This window comes from Lissotriton helveticus, chromosome 9 (assembly GCF_964261635.1).
Source record: "Lissotriton helveticus chromosome 9, aLisHel1.1, whole genome shotgun sequence".
NCBI lineage: Eukaryota > Metazoa > Chordata > Amphibia > Caudata > Salamandridae > Lissotriton > Lissotriton helveticus.
In genome coordinates, this window is record NC_136070.1 from 917,310,698 (window position 1) to 917,331,910 (window position 21,213).

A 21,213-nucleotide genomic window follows, 5' to 3' on the forward strand; every position below is an offset into this window, starting at 1 on the left:
ACTGCGACCCTGTCCCCTAACAATGGCCATGACCCCAGATCAACCCATTAGAAACCCCAGTCATGCAGCCCATGCACACCAGAAAAGCCCTATTGCATTGTGGGACATGTAGTCTGACCACATTTACCAACCAGCACCATACAGCCAGACCAGTCCAGTGAGAGTCAATCTTACAGCCAGTCAGGGAATGTTAGCCTGCTTGCATGTAGCAACCTTCCATGTGCAAGATACATGTCATTAATCAACGTCCACTTTACATCACAGGTGGCGCTGAAGCACCCAGCACGGATAGTGATGCCCTGGAAATAGAGGAAATACCTGAGGACACCGAGGGTGACGTCCACCCATCCCCGCAATCAGGACCATCAGGGCAAGCTGCAGCACCAGCGGTAGTTCCACCACCTGCCCCTGTGGACAGTGCCACCTCAGCGCCAACAGGCGCGCCACAACCGCAGCGTGCGACTCACATGCCAGTGGGGCTGACAACAGCAGCAGCAGCACGCAACCAAACCCGCGGCACTGCCGCTGTGAGAAGCCAGTCCAGTAGACTGGGGAGGGAGCCGCGCAACTCAACACCACGCGCTGGCAGGGGGGTGAATATGCGTGCACCTGGGCTCTCCATTGAGCGGCGTATGCTCCGCATACACCAGACACAAGCCCGTCATCTCGCAGCAATCCACCTCCAGCTGCACAAGACCGCTAATCATGTGGGACAGCTGTCAGACAGGATGGATAGGATGACCGCTGCAGTGGAGGACAACACACGGGCCATGTTGAGCCAGCGGGATGTCAATCGGCGCCGCCACCGTCAGCTGCTGACCCGTCTGTCCGCGTACACGCGGTCAAATTATATCATAGGGAATGCCACCTCCCAACTCTCCCGACGCTCGTTGGCCATGCAACTGCAAATGGTCCAGTGCTGCCAGGATGTCGCAAGGGCACTGGAGCAAGTGACTACTGCAGTGCAGGGTCTGTAGGCAACTGGCCATGGCCAGGCGGGTGGGGGGGGATGACACTAGTGAGGCAAATTCAACCAACAGCAGCCAATCGGTGCCACTGGTGATTGTACCCCGCCGCAGCATCAGGCCCACTGCTGCCTCACAGCAAAATCCTGAGGAAGAGCTGGAAAGACGTATGGGAGCGTTCGCCCGGAGGCAGCATTGACATTTTCGTTACTACAATGAAGGGCCATGCTGCTGACACAAGCATGCCCTCCTCAAATACATGGGGACATATGACTTACAATACCACTCATGTAACTGTGTGAGAAATTCCTAGTTTATTGTGAACAAAACAATAACAAATATTCAGTTCCAGTTAATCTGACTCATGTCATTATTTCAATTGTCATGCAGGAGTGCAGTGTTGGGTGAGGGGAGTGGGTGCACTAGAAACAGTTAATGGTGATTTGGTTGCGGCGCCTGTGTCCTTCTGCAGGATTCTCCCCGTGTGCATGACGCACATGTGCAGGTGGACGTTTGTCCCCTTCCGACTCACTGCCAGAGATCTCTACAGGTATCCTGCGCTTGGTAGCAATGTTGTGGAGTTTTGCACACACGGCCATGATGCGGCAGCAGACCTCAGGCTCGTATTTGAGGGCACCACCAGTCTTGTGGAGTATGCAGAATCTGCTCTTCAAAAGGCCAAATGTCCTCTTGATGCAATTTCTCGTGCGTATGTGTGCAGCATTGTAACGCCGTTGCTGTGGTGTTGCAGGGTTGAGGTATGGGGTGAGGAGGTACTCACGGAGACCGTAGGTGCTGTCACCTGAATGAAAGGAGCAGAGGGTGAGTGTCTGTTATGCGCAGCTACATGGTCACAGTGTACTAATTGTTGGCATGTGTACTCACCGAGTAGGTGTCCTTCGCCAAAGCCTCCCCTGGCTAGTTGTGTGTTCATGCCGCTGTGCCGGAATATGAAGGAGTCATGTGTGCTCCCCGGGTATTGTGCCACTATGTCTGTGATGAATGTCTTGGCGTTGCACACCATCTGTATATTCAGGGAGTGGTAGGACTTATGGTTCCGGAACATGTACTCCGTTTGTGCAGGTTGGCAGATGTGGATGTGGGTACAGTCAATGCATCCTATGACATGTGGAAATTGCGCAATGTTGTAGAATTGAAGCTTGGTTACATTTAAGTCCTGTTGGGTTGTCGGAAATGAGATATAATGGTGTAGCCGGGTCAGCATTGCCTCCAGGAAACTCCTTAGGCAGCGGGACATGGTGCTCTGGGATATCCCTCCAGCAACAGCGACTATCCCCTGGAAGCTTCCTGAGGCCAGTAGGTGCAGGCTGCACAGGACCTGGACATGGGTGGGCAAGGCATTGGTCCTCCTTGTTGGGTGCTGCATCAGGGGGTCTAGGTCCCGGATCAGCTTAATGATCATTGCCCCATTCAGGCGGTACTTTGAGTAAATTTGCTCTGCTGTTTGGCCCAGAACGGTGATACGCTGGTGGAATATTTGCTCCTGGATCCTGCGTCTGTTCCGTGCTGCTGCCTGGAGCCTTCGCCGCCTGACCACCATGTAGAGTCCTGGCATTGTGAAAGTCCTCATGCTCCTACTGTGTCTCCTCAAGTGTGTTTGTTCAGGCCTGCACCTGCGGCTAGTTAGGTTTTTTTTGTTGTTGTTTTTAATGTTACTTCATGGTTACCACCTGGTTTTGGTTCTCCTTAAATTGCGCGTCGCTAATAGCGATTTTCTGGTTTTTCGCAATTTGCAATTTATCATGAATTGTGTTAGCGATTATTTAGCGAGTTCGCAAGGAAATTCGCAGAATCCATGGATTCTTGCTATTTCCGATTCGCTATAGGGGTTCCTCCTAGATTCTGCTAATTATTTTGCGAAGTCGCAAATTTTCTTTTGCGATTTCGCAATTTCTATGCTTTTCACATCATGAATTGCTTTTCTGTTAATTGCGATCGCAATAGCTAATTCGCAGCTATTGCGATCGCAATTGTGCTTGATGAATCTGGCTGTAAGTTCTCACACATATTATGCCTCAAGGAGGGCGCCAAGCCAGTAAGTCATAAGGTGAGGAACATTCCATTCAATTGCAGGGAAGCAGTACAACAGGAACTACAACGCCTAAAGGACAATGGAGTAATAGAACCCATTGATTGCGCAGAATGGCTAGCGCCATTAGTAGTAGCCCGGAAACCCAACGGAAAAGTGCGCCTCTGCATAGACTTGTAAGAACTCAATAAAAACATAGTAGTGGACAAGTTCCCTTTGCCAAAAATAAATGAGATGTTGGCCTAGACCAAAGACATTAAATGGTTCTCCACGATAGACCTCGCCTCGGCGTACCACCAGATTGCGCTACACCCCACCTGCAAAAAACTAACGTCCTTTATCACGCCATTTGGTTGCTACAGATTTCGGAGGATGCCCTTCGGATTAGCATCTTCGGATTAGCATCTGCCGCAGCAGTGTTTCAAAAGTTGATGCACAAGCTATTCAAAGACACCAAGGGAGTGCAATACTTCCAGGACGATATCCTAATAATTGGAAAGACCAAAGCAGAACATGACGCCAAGCTAGTCATGATGTTACGTATACTATGATGGTGCAAATTCGGCCTACGCTCAGTCACATACCTGGGCCATGAAATAAGTGACAGAGAAATTGCGCCCAAACGTGCCAATGTGGAAGCTATTAAGAACGCACCCACACCTCGAAACAAAGAAGATGTCCGCTCCTTCCTCGGAATGGCAGAGTTCTAAGCAAATTTGTGCCACATTTCGCCACCAAGACGCACCACCTATGCCAGATACTCAAGGAAAGGAACGCCTTCGCATGGCCGGTGGGTGCCCACGAGGAATTTCAACAAATAAAAGACGACATTTGCGCGGCCCTGCCCTTACATGGCTTCGACCAAAACGCGTTATCCATTCTCACCACTGACGCGAGTGACAGGGGGCTGGGGGCAGTCCTAATGCAGAGATCCAAGGAGGGGGAAGTCACAACGGTGAGCTTTGCGTCTCGCTCCCTCGCCCCAACAAAGAAAAGTTTAGTGTAATTCAAAAGGAGATGTTAGCAGCGTTCTGGGCGATGGAAAGATTCCGCCAGTTCCTCTGGGGTTCCAGATTTCTCCACAGAACAGACCACAAGCCATTGGTCAAAGTGCTGACGTCCAGTGGACATGCCAGCGCCACTCCAGGCATTGCGAAAATGACACTCCGACTGCTCAACTTTGTGTACAATATAGAATACCTACCAGGCACCAAGAACAAGGTCGCAGACTACCTCAGCAGAGGAGCAGCAATGGAAGCGGCATCGGAGCGCACAGAGTGGGACGAGTACATGATAGCCTTTGCGGAGGACAAAGAAGCTTCTATAAGTGCACAAGACTGGGAAATGGCATATGAAGACGACACGGATCTCACGACCGTCAAACGATTCGTCATGAGGGGATGGCCGGAGAAGAAGCACGTGGACACCGAACTTCAGAAATTCTGGGCGGTCCGAGAAGAAATTACCGTAGGAGATGATGCCACATTCCTTCTATGGGGAGTCAAAGGTGGTCCTCCACGGCAACTGGTGGACTGCCTGCTGACGATCCTGCATGAAGGTCATCTAGGGATTGTCAAAACGAAGCAAAGAGTCAAACAAGCGTATTGGTGGCCAGCAATGGACAACCAGGTGGAGAAGCACGTTCATGCTTGTGAGCAGTGCAGTAATGCAGACAAAACACAAATCATGCTACGACCGCCATTGGGAAAGTTCATCAACCCATGGGAAGAACTGTCAGTGGACATTCTGGGCCCTATTCTGGATGCACAGAGCGTTCCCAAGTACGCCATCGTCCTCATAGACCGATATTCCAAGTGGCCAGAAGTTGACCTGTGTGAAACTGCAGACACGGACACAATCCTAGCCTTTCTCACTGCCACCTTCTTAAGAGAAGGCATACCAAAGGTCATCCCGTGTGATAATGGCCCACAGTTCACATCTGATAAATGGTGAGCATTCATGGAACGGAATGGCATCGTGACCAAGCATATCCCGGTGTATCATACGGCGGGGAACGGTCTTGCAGAGAGGTTTAACCGAGTGCTCATGGGATCGATACAAGCAGCCATCAGCACTGGGAAGAACTCGGAGTCGAAACTCAGATGCACAGTGTGGGCATACCGCATTACCCCTACTATGACCGGGTATAGTCCTTTCAAGATCCTGCGGGGTCGTGACTAGGGGTGGGCGGAATTTACGTAATCACGTTACGCAAATCTCTGCGAAGCAGTAAAAAATCTCTGCGAACATGCAGAAATTCCGCGAACACGCGGAATTGCTTGTTCGCGATGCTTTTTTCCTGTTCGCAATTGCTGTTTGCGTGCTCAGGGGGAAATATCTCGCGAACACGCATTTTGAGACCGCGAACAAGCAAAACATTTTGCGAAGTCACGGAGCGTAGAATTTTGGGCAATTCTGTGTTCTCCGCGGAACGAGAAATTACCCAAATTCCGCGAGCGCAACGGAATTTGCCACCCAGGCCTAGTCGTGACCCGTTCACGAGAGAGAACGCGGCATGGATGCAGCTCACCTTACAAAGCAAATGGTCGCCAGCTATAGTGCGAAGCAACTTGGAGAAAGCACAAAGAATTTACATGGACCAGTACAACAAGCGACACAAAGTCAAGGAAGTGTCACTGGAGAAAGGGGAATGGGTCAAAGTGAAGCTAGCACTGCTAAAGAAACAAACATTGGAAATGCAATAGGTCTCAGATTTATTTGAGTTAGAGCAAATGGCATTGTAAATGGCAATGTCTTTTCGCCATGTGTTATGGAGTGTATGCATGTGGTGTGGATCACCCTGCATACTCAAAGACTGGTCACCCTGCATACTCACACTCTGCTCACCCTGCATACTCACACTCTGCTGGCATTGCACACTCACACACTGCTGGCCCTGGACACCCACATACTGATCACCCTGCATACTCACATACTGATCACCCTGCATACTCAAACACAGCTCACCCTGCATACTCACACTCTGCTCAAACTGCATACTCACACTCTGCTGGCCCTGCACACTCACACACTGCTGGCCCTGGACACCCACATACTGATCACCCTGCATACTCACATACTGATCACCCTGCGTACTCAAACACTGCTCACTCTGCATACTCACACTCTGCTCACCCTGCATATTCACACTCTGCTCGCCCTGCACACTCACACACTGCTGGCCCTGGACATCCACATACTGATCACCCTGCATACTCACATGCTGATCACCGTGCATATTCAAACACTGCTCACCCTGCATACTCACACTCTGCTCACCCTGCATACTCACACGCTGATGACCCTGCAGACTCACACACTGCTGGCCCTGGACACCCACATACTGATCACCCTGCATACTCAAACACTGCTCACCCTGCATGCTCACACTCTGCTCACCATGCATACTCACACTCTGCTCACCCTGCACACTCACATTCTGTTCTCCCTGCACACTCACATTCTGTTCTCCCTGCACACTCACACACTGCTGGCCCTGGACGCCAACATACTGATCACCCTGCATACTCACATACTGTTCACCCTGCATACTCAAACACTGCTCACCCTGCATACTCACACTCTGCTCACCCTGCATACTCACACTCTACTGGCCCTGCACACTCACACACTGCTGGCCCTGGACACCCACATACTGATCACCCTGCATTCTCACATACTGATCACCCTGCATACTGAAACACTGCTCACCCTGCATACTCACACTCTGCGCACCCTCCATACTCACACTCTTCTCGCCCTGCACACTCACACACTGCTGGCCCTGGACATCCACATACTGATCACCCTGCATACTCACTTACTGATCACCCTGCATACTCACATACTGATCACCCTGCATATTCGAACACTGCTCACCCTGCATACTCACACTCTGCTCACCCTGCATACTCACACTCTGCTCACCCTGCATACTCACACTCTGATGGCCCTGAACACTCACACACTGCTGGCCCTGGACACCCACATACTGATCACCCTGCATACTCAAACACTGCTCACCCTGCATGCTCACACACTGCTCACCCTGCATACTCACACTCTGCTCACCCTGCACACTCACACTCTGCTCGCCCTGCACGCACACACTCTGCTGGCCCTGGACACCCACATACTGATCAACCTGCATACTCACATACTGTTCACCCTGCATACTCAAACACTGCTCACCCTGCACACTCACACTCTGCTCGCCAGGACACTCACACACTGCAGGCCCAGGACACCCACATACTGATCACCCTGCATACTCACATACTGATCACCCTGCATATGCAAACACTGCTCACCCTGCATACTCACACTATGCTCACCCTGCTTACTCACACTCTGCTGGCCCTGCACACTCACACACTGCTGGCCCTGGACACCCACATACTGATCACCCTGCATACTCACATACTGATCACCCTGCATACTCAAACACTGCTCACCCTGCATACTCACACTCTGCTCACCCTGAATACTCACACTCTGCTCACCCTGCACACTCACACTCTGCTCGCCCTGCACACTCACACACTGCTGGCCCTGGACACCCACATACTGATCACCCTGCATACTCACATACTGATCACCCTGCATACGCAAACACTGCTTACCCTGCATACTCACACTCTGCTCACCCTGCATACTCACACTCTGCTGGCCCTGCACACGCACACACTGCTGGCCCTGGACACCCACATACTGATCACCCTGCATACTCACATACTGATCATCCTGCATACTCAAACACTGCTCACCCTGCACACTCACACTGTGCTCGTCCTGCCCACTCACACACTGCTGGCCCCGGACACCCACATACTGATCACCCTGCATACTCACATACTGATCACCCTGCATGCTCAAACACTGCTCACCCTGCATACTCACACTCTGCTCACCCTGCATACTCACACTCTGCTCGTCCTGCACACTCACACACTGCTGACCCTGGACACCCACATACTGATCACCCTGCATACTCACATACTGAACACCCTGCATGCTCAAACACTGCTCACCCTGCATACTCACACTCTGCTCACCCTGCATGCTCACACTCTGCTCACCCTGCACACTCACACACTGCTCGCCCTGCACTCACACACTGCTGGCCCTGGACACCCACATACTGATCACCCTTCATACTCACATACTGATCACCCTGCATACTCAATTACTGCTCACCCTGCATCACATTTCTTACCACCCAATATTTCTTTCAGGAATTGGATCTCGTTAAGCATAATTATAGAAGAAACGGGAAGAATTTTATAGAAGGTCTGCAAATAAAAGAATCGTTTTAACAAACGACGCGGTATTATTTTAAGAAATGCGCAAGTCTTTAAAACTGCAAAATGATTTTAGAAACGCGCAGGTATTTGAATGTCTTTGTATGTTTTGCATTAGTATTTAAAAAGTACAGAATGCTTTAAATAGATCGGTAGCATTAGGTAAAAAACGGAGCAACATTCTGTAAATGTGGGCTGAATTATATTCATAACCGTGTAGAATTATTTGTATAGCTTACTATAAAATGATCTTGCGTTTATACTGGCAACTGCATGATTCATTTGTGTTTAATCGTACCTGACTTGAAATTCGACAGACAGATTTTAACAAAAAGCCTGCATGGAACTCTTGAACGGAGTGAGGGTGCCCCCGATCCCCGCGGGTCCTCTGGTTGCAGGAGCGTGCATTTAAAGTGCCTGAATGTATTCCGTGCACCGCGTGTAGCGCCTCACAGCTGCGGGGGGTTTCACGTCGGAGCGCTGCACGTCTCTCGTATTAACAATGTATAGAGTTTTCTCTGGGAGGAGTGCTGCTTATACAGAAAGCGCCGTCATTTCTGCTCTTCAGAAGTAATTGGGGTATTCAGAAAACCTCTCTCTAATCCAGGCTTGAGACCCGAGCGCGCGCTGTGCTTCTTTTTAGCTGAACTGAGACATACCGGAGGTGGAATAGATAAAGTGGCTTAATCCAAGATCACACACAGCAATGGGGTTGAGCTGATACTCGACGCCTGGAGTTCCTGACAGATCATCTCCAGGCACTGTAGGAGTGTGACCAGGGCATCTTGTGACATCAACCTCTTACTTTACGCCACTTTCAACAAACAGGTCATCTTCTGAGCTCATGACAATCAAAGTCAGCCTATGACATCATCAGAGAGCAACCAGTCATCCTCTGATTTCACCAGCCAATGACCAGACAGTTCTCTGGTATCATAAGAGTGCTCCCGAATGCTGCTATTACACCATACCTCAGTGACGAGCACATCATCTGACGTCATTGGTAGATTGCGATGTTCTCTTCTGATGCCAGAATCAAAGCAACTCCTGACACCAAGCAGGCCATGTTTTTGACATCATAAACAGTGACCAGCATATCCTCTGACATCAGACTGCAATGTGACATCATCAGCCACAGGCATAGGACATTGTTTGACGTCATCGTATAGTAGCCAATCCAGTCCCTGACATCCATGGGCACATTTCAGACGTGGCTCTGACGTCATGAGAGCCTGACCCCTCTTCTACTAACATTAGATAGTCACTGGGCAAGCCTTTTATCCATGATAGATAAGGAAGCGCTTGGGAGTTTTGCCATCCGCAAAGTAAATGTTTTTGGCCCACACCGCTGCTAATGGGGGACTGTTCACAAGCCCTGCTTGAACCCTGGAGGCCGTGACAGCGCCCGCAGTGCCCCCATCATTACCCCGGCTCGCTCAGCATGGCTGCACCCGGGGCTTCCTTCAGTTATACACCCCCGTACCCCTTCCCCCCCGCTCGCCTCTGGAGTGAAGTCACAATTACTCATCACAGCCAGAGGGGGGGGTTGGTTTGTGCATTCTGGAATGGGCAGCCTAGACTGATCGAGAAATGTTTTTTGAATGAATGTACATTTTTAAAAACTTTTTAAAAGGTGATTTATATAACTCTGTAAGGCTGCTTATAATATGCATTGTTACTTTAAAAAGTGGGTTAAGTAAATTTGTAGAAGTGAGCGTAATTCTAAAGGCAGCGAGTGGGTATTCTATATAACACATGCAAATAAAAGAACCTCTGCAGTCCGTTCTACCAGCCACAGAGACCTGACCAAACAAACAAGCAAGCAGCACTGAAAACGATAGCTTTCGCGATCCCTTTTGTAAAAAAAAAAAAGTAAACGACGAGTGGTGCGCGCGCGCCACTCCAAGCATATGTCCTCAATTATCGCGGCCGTCATGGCCTCGATAATTGAAGATATATGGCCTTTTGGTGCGCGTAATAGACACCAATAGGCCATGGGCGGAGCTACGCGACCGCCCATGCCCTTTTGCATGTTCTGTTTTAAAAACACGCACGCAAAGGCCAATGAAAATGGACCTAGGAAATAACACGCACGAGCTGCGTGGAATTTTCAGGTCCATTTTCTAAACCGCCCATGCCCTTTTGCATGTTCTGTTGTAAAAACACGCACGCAAAGGCCAATGAAAATGGACCTAGGAAATAACACGCACGAGCTGCGTGGAATTTCCAGGTCCATTTTCTAAACCTCGAGAAAAGGACTCTTGCTGCGCGACACTGCATGCGCAGTGTACTCTAGGCCCGAGCCCTAAAAAGGCTACAGCAAGTTCAGTGTTCCACTGCAAGTAAGGGAAATTTATGCCAGATCTGCCCTGTTAAGCGATGGAAAGGTATGGTCCCAGGACAGAATGGCCCAATGCAACTGAATAATGAGATGGGACAAAGACAGGAGCGGATCCACCAGAGAAGAACGACAGTTGGTGCCTGGATGAGGAAGAACGAACACCAGAAATAGAAGAGCAGAGAAGCAGGACCTCAAGCACCAGGGAAGAAGTGACTGACAACATCAGTGCTCAGAGGAATGCGGAGTAAGCAGTCCAACACAGACCGCAAGAGAACCAAAGTACGGGAGGGTCAGATAATGGGCATTGGACATCCCAGATGCCAAGCACTGATCATCCCGGAAACACTAGCGAAACAAGAACACGCACCACCTCAACACACACACGCACAGGCAGGGTCGTGGTGTTACCGAGGAGGTACAAGGAGTATGACATGAAAATGTAACACCCTTTATACACCCTACTCCTACCTAGGCGCTTGCATCTTCACATGCAAAACCCCTTAGTCCACACATCCCCCAGCAGCCTCCCACATTGATACAGTTCTGTTATTGGGTTGTTGTAAAGGGGGGAGATATGTGGTGTAGCGCTCTGGTGTTCCAGTTACGTGTAGTGACTGGGAATGCTGGGAGCGCGGGCGGCCATTTTGGGCGAGAGCCGCAGTTATCGAGCGGAGTGAGTAAACGCTGTTCCTGGCGCTCTCCGGGGATTAAAGAGCATAACTAACACACACCACGAGTGTCCGCCTCATTATTGGCCCAAGGCATATACCACATGAATATTATACGAGCATCTCTGGAGTCAGTGCAGAACCCTCTGATCAACTCACTTTGATCGGATTTCTGTGATAACTGTAATACACAAATCTCTACAGGAGGTTCAATAACCTTCCGAGCTTTGTCACGAGGGTCAGATTCTGTGGACTGCAAGACGCCTGCAGACATCTGCGTTAAGGGCATTTGCCCACTCCTTTTCTTTCTGCAATGAGAAACTGTGAGCTGCAGGCAGGTCTCTGCAGTCAGTCTAATAACCAGGTAAACTGTCTCCTCACGAGGATTGCAGCAGGTAACCTGCCGATTGTAAGTAGGATAAAAACTTACAGCGTTCTGCAATTTTCTTTAGATTTTCATTTTCCACTTTCAGCTCTTCCACACGCAATAGGTTAGTTGGGTAGCAACATTGCAAGCTTTCTTCTCACATCAAACGGGAACAGTGCAGGCAGCAACAGAGTGGGCTTCCCTTCCACAACCAACGTGAGCAGCAATAGTGCAGGTTCATTCAAAATAGTTACTGTTGCGCCTCAGCTCAACAGATGGGCGGGATAAGGGTGCAAAAGTAAGATTTAGGTTCAATGTTTATCCCACCTTCACAGTTTAAGATGGCAGTCAGAATTTTTTGTCTGTTCTGTCCAATATGTCCGTGCTGCTGAGGCTGCCAAGTCTGCCTGCTTCATTCTTTAGCCCCACCATACCAAGATTATTGTATTGAATATGTGTAAATTTAACATCCTGAGCAAATCTACCTTATTTGGTTAGTTATGTATTCTTCATCTGGTTACGAGTAGCGACCTGGGTAACTCCACAAGTTAAACATTTGTTGCAGTGACTGAACAATATCCCACAGGTGTTAAATACAACGAGGACCGACCCAAATATGTATCCCTCTGAAGTCAATGACATGTGCACCCTTGAGCAGGGTAGTGGTAATTCACGTTTTTTGTCTCGACCATATGTTTTTGCATTGCTTTTCTTTTCTGAAAAGATGTGGTCAAGTGGCTTCACTGCCATTCATGGAACCTGATTCAGGTTCTTAGCAGCAATAAGGTTCACGTTAATATGCTCTCCCAGAACCTCCTCTAATTTTGATTGACCACTGATGTGCTGGATCAAGGAGGAGGAGAGAAAGATATGCCTGGGACCAACACCTGTCCAACCACGTGAAATCTAAGTTATAAACTACCCTCAAAGAACAGTGCTGCTATCTGCCACAACCAGCGCACTGAAGCAGCCTTCAAGCTACATGCACGGTTTTACTAAATAAATAAAACATGCATTGGCAAAGTCAATTGGACTGGGTTGAGGTAATAGTGCATATGACATAGGCAAGGGTGTCACGCATCATTTTGAGCATATGACATAGGCCCTGGCGGCACTCATCATTTTGAACATATGGCATACGCACTGGCGGCACTCATCATTTTGAACATATGAAACAGGTGCAGCATGGTGGCTGGGATTGCACATAGCCTGATGCTTGAACGTTCAAAACCTTTTCGAAGACGTTGACATTTATGTATCTGTCTAGAAAATAGTTACTGTAGGAAAGCAGGTTTCTGTTGCATTATCTTCTCCACTTTTTGTCAGATTTCTTTTTTTTTAAATTTGTTTTTATTAAGCCAGTACAAAAAAAGCGGTAAAGCAATATATATTAGGCGCAAGCATCGTAGAAATTACTTTACAAATCCAAGAGAAAGGAGGAATAAGACTAGAGAGAGAGAGTCAAAAAGAAAAGGTAAAACATAACATTACATTAAGGGGAACTTCATTGAACGACCAGAATACATTTCATTGAAGCCTAAAAGAGAATTCATACTGATAATATTGTATTGAAAAGTAGGCTATGTGGGAGAGTGTGCTGGGGACAGCAAGTTGAGCGAAATAAGGCAGGAGTTCCAAATAAGAAGAGAGACTCTGCCTGGAGACCACAATTCAACCAGGCAACACCTTGCGGACGATCACACCCGCACTGCAGAGGTGAGCAAGGGGGTCCATTACTCACATGACGCCCCAAAGAGGGCCAGTGGTAGTACAGAGATGGGCATCTAGCCCACCCAAGTGACCTACCTTCCACTCCTGTAATTGCTACTCGGCCGCAGCGGAGAGACCGAAGGTACCGCCACAGATCCGTGCAGGCGACAGGGGCTGCATGGCCACTTGTGGGCTGAGGGAGCGGGGGGACCTCTGGGAATCCCCATGGGGCTCTGCAGAAGTAAGAGCAGTGCTGCCAAGGCACCTCAGGAAGACAACTGTGTCCATCTAGACCTGTGTTGGGTAGTCCCAAGGCCCCAACACTTGGTCTAGGAGACGCCCGTCCAGTCAAGTGAGAGAGGCCACCCGGATCTCAACAGAGGCAGCCAGGGAGAGAGTGGCCGCGCCTGCAATGATCCGACAGCCCGTAAGTGGAAAATAGCGGGCACACCTGGACTTTATGGGGTGATCGGCGAAGGAGTGACCGAGCGAGAACTAGCCGACATCTCATTCGGCTAGACAGATAGCGGGGGCTGGGCCCTGTGGAGAGACCCGGAGGTTTGACCCCAATCTTACGAGCTAGAGACCCAAACACAAGGGAATTACCCCCGGCCCTGCTGCCTAACTGAGGCATGATACCGTTGGTGCTAATGAAAAGACACAGGAGCCACTAAGAGGAGTAAGGGACTGAGCCCAGGAGAGACCTTGAGACCCTGGTGACACCTCCTTCCAGATAGGTGAGGGAAGAAGGGGCCACTCATGAGACACACAGCAATGCACCCTAAATACTGAGAGTCCGTAAGTGACAGCGATACACATGGGGAAGAGACGAGTCATAGATGAGGGAGACATAACGCTAGGCAGCTGACGCTGACTGGGCCAGAGCAGCGATCCGCACATACCCCACAAGTCCCACAAAAAAAACCAACCTAAGAGGAGCCTCTGAGTTGTGTTCCATAAATGGGCTAGACCATTGGACTGTACATAAACCTGAACATTCCCCCAGTTAGAAAAGTGGGCTGGAATCTGAAATAGCATTATCAAACCATACATCGATTAGTCACATATGCACCATGAAGTGGCGCTTCAGCATAGACACCTTCAATTGCCAGGGACAAAGAACTGAAACCACAGAAACGGGGGAAAATGGCAGATACGCGAAGGTCATGGTCCCCTACTTGGGGCAGCAAGCGAGAACCCACCCCTGCCAGACAATGCGACCCTCCTACAGGTGATTCAGTCCTCCAGAGAGGTACTGGAAGGGAGAATAGCAGAAGTCCACTCTGATGTAACCTTACTATGCCAAGATCTACGTAATATATCCGAAAAGGAGAAATAGGCGGAACAACGCATATCAGAGGTCGAGGATGTATCCCACACCCTACGTAAGGAAGTCAAAAGCCTCACAACCTCGCTGAATGAGATCGCCTGGAAGGTAGATGATGCAGAAAACCAAGCATGCAGGAACAACCTGCGCTTTATAGACTTCCCAGAGGGAATTGAGGGTTCAGCTGTGGGAGACTTCCTGGATAAATCATTCAGAGACTCCCTCTCCATGGCACAGTTCTCATCCTGCTTCGTAATTGATCAAACCCATTAGATGCCCAGCTTCAGATCGCCAACGGGAACACCTCCACGACCTCTAATAGCTTGCTTTCTAAATTATACAGACTGCGATCTGATACTCCGGGAGATGAGACAAATTGGGGAAGTCCGGATCGCCAACTCCAAAATAATGGTCTTTCTTGACTACTCCCGGGAAGTCCAGAAACAAAGGAGAACAATTGACTCTTCATATACAATACGTATTGCTCTTCCCAGCGAAACTTAAGGTTATCTTTCAGAGCAAATCATTCTTCTTCCAGACGCCAGAGGAGGCATGGACCTGGATTGAAGAATGCCCTCCTCTGAAGCGCAGAAATGAACCAGCCTTTTTTTCTCTGTTGGAATTCTATTAAGGGTAGGGTTGGGGAGGGGGGGAATACAGACCTCTCAAGCTCAACCTGCGACGCAGAGCCTTTTTGTATGTTGACCCCAAGTACTGGAACCAGCTTCCAGAGTTCTTACGTAAATGCAACTCATACTTGGTCTTCAGGAAACTTCTAAAAGCCTTTCTGTTTTAACCTCTCTGCATTATCTGCTTCCACTTCCCTACCTCTCTTTTTTGCTAAGTAATCGCCAAGATGCCCCCGGGTAAGTCATGCGCTATAAAAGAGCCCCTAACATAACACAGTTGTCATGTTGACAGCTGAGGGAAAGTGCATGGGCAGTGGGAGAGGGAGGGGAGGGTGGAAGCGGAGGTTAAGAGCCTCAAGCTTACACGAGGGGGGTTTGTTCATGTTTCGAATCTGAACAAAGAGACTTTGGAACCAAATGTAGAGAAGCAAATCCATATTTCTGGCACTATGTAAACACGAGACACCGCAGGAACTTTATCACATGCACAGGGTGAGGGAGGATACTCTATAATGATGTGGAACGTCAATGGCCTTGGACAGAAGATCAAGAGGGGGTTGGTGGCTAAATATCTTAGGAGATTGAAACCTGATATAGTCCTCCTCCAAGAAACACACCTCTGTGGTACTCACTGTTCCTTTCTAGGGAGAGGTACATACACAACTCTCGCACATGCCCGATTCTCCTCGGGTTCCAGAGGGGTCACCATTCTTATTAGAAAGACGCCTCCCTTACATAGTCACAAAACCTGGATAGACCCCAATGGCACGTTTATTGCAGTACATGGGATTTGGGGTTGAAGGTAACTCACCTTAGTCAGTGTTTACGTGCCTCCACTACTGCAACAGCAAACGCTTGTCAAGGTTGCAGAGATATTGCTGGAATACAACTCTTTGACACATATAGTGGGAGTAGATTTTAAATGATATAGTAGATCCTCGCATAGACGACACAAGTTCAGTGCCAGGACAATAGGGGGTCACACCTGTGGCTGGGATCATACGTACATTGGGTCTGACCGACCTCTGGCGCCAACACCACCCTACAGACCACACATACTCCTACTTTTCAGGTGTCCACAAGGTTTTCTCCAGGCTGTACTATCTCCTCGCCCCGGCGGGAAAAATAGGGACGGTTGACAAAGTGGAATACCTGGCTAGTGGCCTATTAGACCACTCCCCCTTGTGGCTCACAATAGAAATACGACTTTGCCGAACACAGATTGGGTGGAGGCTCAACGCATGGGATTTACAAGATGCAGAAGTTGCCTGCGAAACCAGAGTAGACTCTGAATTATACTTCCATGAAAACAAGGGCGCGGTATTCTCAGCGGTGGTCCTCTGGGAGGCTTATAAAACTATACTACAGGATAGGGCACAAAATATAATAGCACATAAAAGGAATAAAGAGGAGCAAGCTTCTAGAGCTGGAGAGGGATATGGGCCCGGATGATGACCGGCTCATTGGATGCCAGATTGCAGTCACTCGCAAGGAGTATCAAGCACTGGCCCGCCAGGAGGCAAGGTCACTTCTCCTAGCCACACAACACCGCCTATATGAGTCAGGGGATAGAGCGGGGAGTCTTTTAGCCTGGTTGGGCAGGAAAGAAAGGGAATTCAGGTGGGTGAGCTTCATCCAAAAAGAGGGTGTCAAGTATACGACAGCGCAGAGCAGGCCCCTCGGGCCCCTTGGGCTCAAAGGGCTTCAACCCCCCGTCGTACGTGTCAGCCCGGCTGAGACAGCTTTCCAGGCACACACACAAACAGGTCTTGAGCTGCTGTGGTCTGGCATCAGTCTTATTGCAGCTGCACCCAACTTCACAGGTCTTTAAAAGATCATTCACTTGTTAACAAGGCTTTGTTGTGTTTTCACCTCTTCTTAGAGCCCCTGCATCTCCACTCAGCCTATTGCAGGAGGAATTAGCCCCCTCGAATTTTTGCTCTACTTGCGCATCTGGCGCAGAGTATGCAAAAAGAATAATTGAAGGACAGAATGCAGAGCAATGTCATACATTCGCCCCAGTACAGAGATTTGGGCCTAAATCCATTGTTTTATTGTTCACCATGCCATTCAATTTGGACCCAGCCATATGCAAATCAGTCCTGACCCTGCGCCCAATGGGAGCAGTCCAGCCCGAACTGCCAGGCCAGGTCCTCCCTGGACTGGAAAAAAGCATCCTAGGACCGGTTTCGGGCTTTAAGCCCTCATCAGCCAAGATAGCTTGACTCCAGTGGCATGGAGAGCACGGGATTATACACGCAAAGTACAGAGCACACGTGTAGAGTTAATTGAGAAGTAATGTCAAAAATAAGAGAACAAGATATATGTATCCAGATACAGTGTGTGCTCTTGATTCCTCGCTGCTTCTCAGCATTTACTCTTGGAGTTTTTGACAGCAGAACTCACCCGTCATATCTTGAAATAATAACCCTAAGTGGGAAGGGTATGCTCAGACTTGGGTCCCGTGCTCACTACACCACTGGATTCAAGCTAGCCTTGCTGAGGAAGGCTGATGCCCTGAAACCGGTCCCAGGATGCTTGTTTCTGGTCCAGGGAGGACCGGACTTGGCAGTTCGGACTGGACTGTTCCCACAAGGAATGGGGTCAAGACTGATTTGCATATGGCTTGGTCCAAACTGGGGTGGCGTGTTGAGCAAAAGAATGATGGATTAAACCCAGATGCTTGTGACTGGGGGTGAATGTTTGCATTGTCCAGAATTCTGTCTATCAATTGTTTCTTTTGCATATGTCACCCTCAGTGGGAAGGGTATGCCCAGACGTGGGTCGTGTGCTCACTTCACCACTGGATTCAAGCTAGCTTGGCTGTTGAAGGGTGATGCCTTGAAACCGGTCCCAGGATGCCTGTTTTCCGGCCCTGGGAGAACCTGGCTTGGCAGTTCGGGCTGGGCTGTTCCCACAAGGAACAGGTCAAGACCGATTTGCGTATGGCTGGGTCCAAACTGGGGTGGCGTGGTGGCAAAATAATGATGGATTAAACCCAGATCCTTGTAACTGGGGGTGAATGTTTGCATTGTCCAGCATTCCGTCCATCAATTGTTTCTTTTGCATCTGGCACAGAGTATAGCAGATATATTTGTGAGTTATTATGCGGATTTCTACAAGGCTAGGAAACTAGCAGACGACTCCCAAATTCACAATTACCTATGTACTATTAATACCTCCACCTTATCTTCAGGGGACCGAGAAGCCCTTGAAAAAGCAGTTACCCTGGAAGAAGTCGCAACAGCAATAGGTAAACAAAAATGGGGGAAAACCCCAGGCCCTAACGGACTGCCGGCAGAATTCTTTAACGCGAATGCCGGCTTACTCAGTCCCTACCTATTGAAGATGTATCTAGAGGCGCAAGCAGGGGGAACACTCCTACTATTTCTCCGTAATGCCACCGTGGTAGTTATTCACAAAACAGGGAAGCCCGCTACTAATTGTGGATCCTACCGGCCGATCTTGTTACGAAATGTTGAAACCAAAATATTGGCCACTATTTTGGCCATGCGGCTGTTACCGGTTATCACCTCCCTCATCCATCACAACCAGTCAATATTCATGCCAAAAAGGTAAACAAGATTTAGTCTTTGTCGGCTAGCTAACTGGTTAGATGCGATAAAAGACAGAACAGATCCATACATGTTTCTATCCCTTCATGCCAAGAAGGCATTTGATGCTGTTCACTGGCCGTTTATGAGACCGGCCCTAATGAGATTGGGGTTTGGACCTGTCTTCCTGACATGGGTAGACTTACTGTATACCTCACCGCAGGCTAGGGTACGGGTCAACGTAGTGATGTTGGCAGACTTCCCTGTGGGACAAGGCACCAGACAGGGCTCCCAGTTATCCCCGTTTTTATTTGTCCAAAAATTGGAACCACTGGCTTGTCTGGTCCGAGCACACCCAGACATTGAAGGCTTCAGAGTTGATACGGGGATACTAAGGGATGAACAGATCTCACTCTGCGCCAATGACATCCTCCTATTTTTCACCAACCCTAGCGTGACACTTCCAATAATACTCCAAATATTTGAGGAATGAAGATCCCATACAGGGTATAGAATTAATTGGGACAAATCTAGCCTTTATCCAATAGGGAGATGCATAGATACACGAGACCTCCCCGGACATATAGACAGAGATGGTTTCCGGTACCTGGGCCTCTACATAACCAACACTACCACGGTGAGTCTCACTCATACAATCCGGAGTTTATTATCAGAATTTCACAGGAACATTGAAAGATGGAGACTGCTATCCCTGCCGTTATTAGGTAGAGCCACCATGTACAAAATGATCACCCTCTCGAAACTGCTTTATATTCTTCAAAATACATACTATAGGATACCAGAAGATGCCTTTAGGGCAATCGATAATGAGGTACGGATGCTGCTATGGAATGAGGGTCATACGAGGGTGGCTCTCCAGACGCTCCAGCGTAATCAATACAATGGACGATTGCTCTCCCGGACATACAATCGTATGATCGAGCAGCCCACTTGATCGTCATTAATGGATGGGGACACTTACCGGGTGACCATCTAACGTATGCCCTGGAAAGGCTCCAGTTCCAAACCCACACCTATCTACATTCCATTTATGGGGCAAGGGACTTAGACAACTACTGTCGGCTACCCAGAGGATGATAGAGGCTTGGAGAGGGGCAGAGCGTCAAATGAGGTAGGACAAGAGACTCACAAGGAAAACCGGCTATGGGAAGGCACACGCCTGTATTAACTGGGGAAACTTTGGGTATTCTGACAATGGCATATGGTTGGGATATCTAGGTTGGGCGACCTCTTGGAGGAAGGATCCCTAATTACTTTCAGCTCCCTCCAACAAGAATACCAATTGAGTGATACTCAAAGGTACAAGAACTTGCAACTACAGCATGTATGGAAGGCGGAGAGAGTAGATACATCAGGCATACCTGAATATGCACCCTTTGAGGGAAGATTACTCCTAGGAGAAAGACCGGAAAAAGCTATCTTGTGGACGTATAAAACCCTAATGAATAACATCCCAGACAATTTGAAGGCCCTCAGGATCCAATGGGAATTCACCAGGGGTAAACCAGACAACGTGGACTGGGAGGCTGCCCTAATGCATCAGAGATAGGTGTCCATTAAACTAAGGTTGCGATCGATACAATGTAAAATCCTGCACTGAGTGTATTTTGATAGGGCTCAAACCACAAACCATTCCTTGTTTTACACTTCTGCAAAGGTAGCACTAGTCCCCGGCATCATGTTAGTTCACATCTGAAATCCCAAATTCCTGTGTTCCTGGGTACATCTAAGGAGGTCTGGTATCCTCTTTTGCTTTTAATAGATGTATTGAGGGGTTAGACAAACGAAAGAAGGTAAGAGGTGGGGGAAATGACAGAGTACAGTAGAGAGGTGAGAGCTGAACATAAGGGGAAAACAGCTATATAGAACAAGACGCTTAAGGAAAGGGAGATGGGGAAGGAGTGATGTGTACATAATGGCAGGATCAATGAGAGAAGGGAAGAGTCTTGGCTAGGTAAAAGGAATCACATGCAAAAGAGAAATGTAACAGGTTGGGGAGGGTGGAAGAGGAGAGAATGTTGTAAGTAACATAAGAGCAGTGGTGTAAGACAAAACGATGGCGTCCCTCTGTAGAATGTAATAATGGGCCCCTCCGTCTCCCACATCTCACATCTCACATATATACATTGGCCCTGGGCCCTGAATTTGAGCCGCCTGGTGGGTTGGGGGCCCCCCTGAAGTGTTGTGGGCCCATCTGTGCTGCAGGGACTTGTATTGCATCCTGGCACAAGACATGAAGCTAGGTAAGAGGCCGGGGAGAAGTGTGGTGAATAGCAGCACA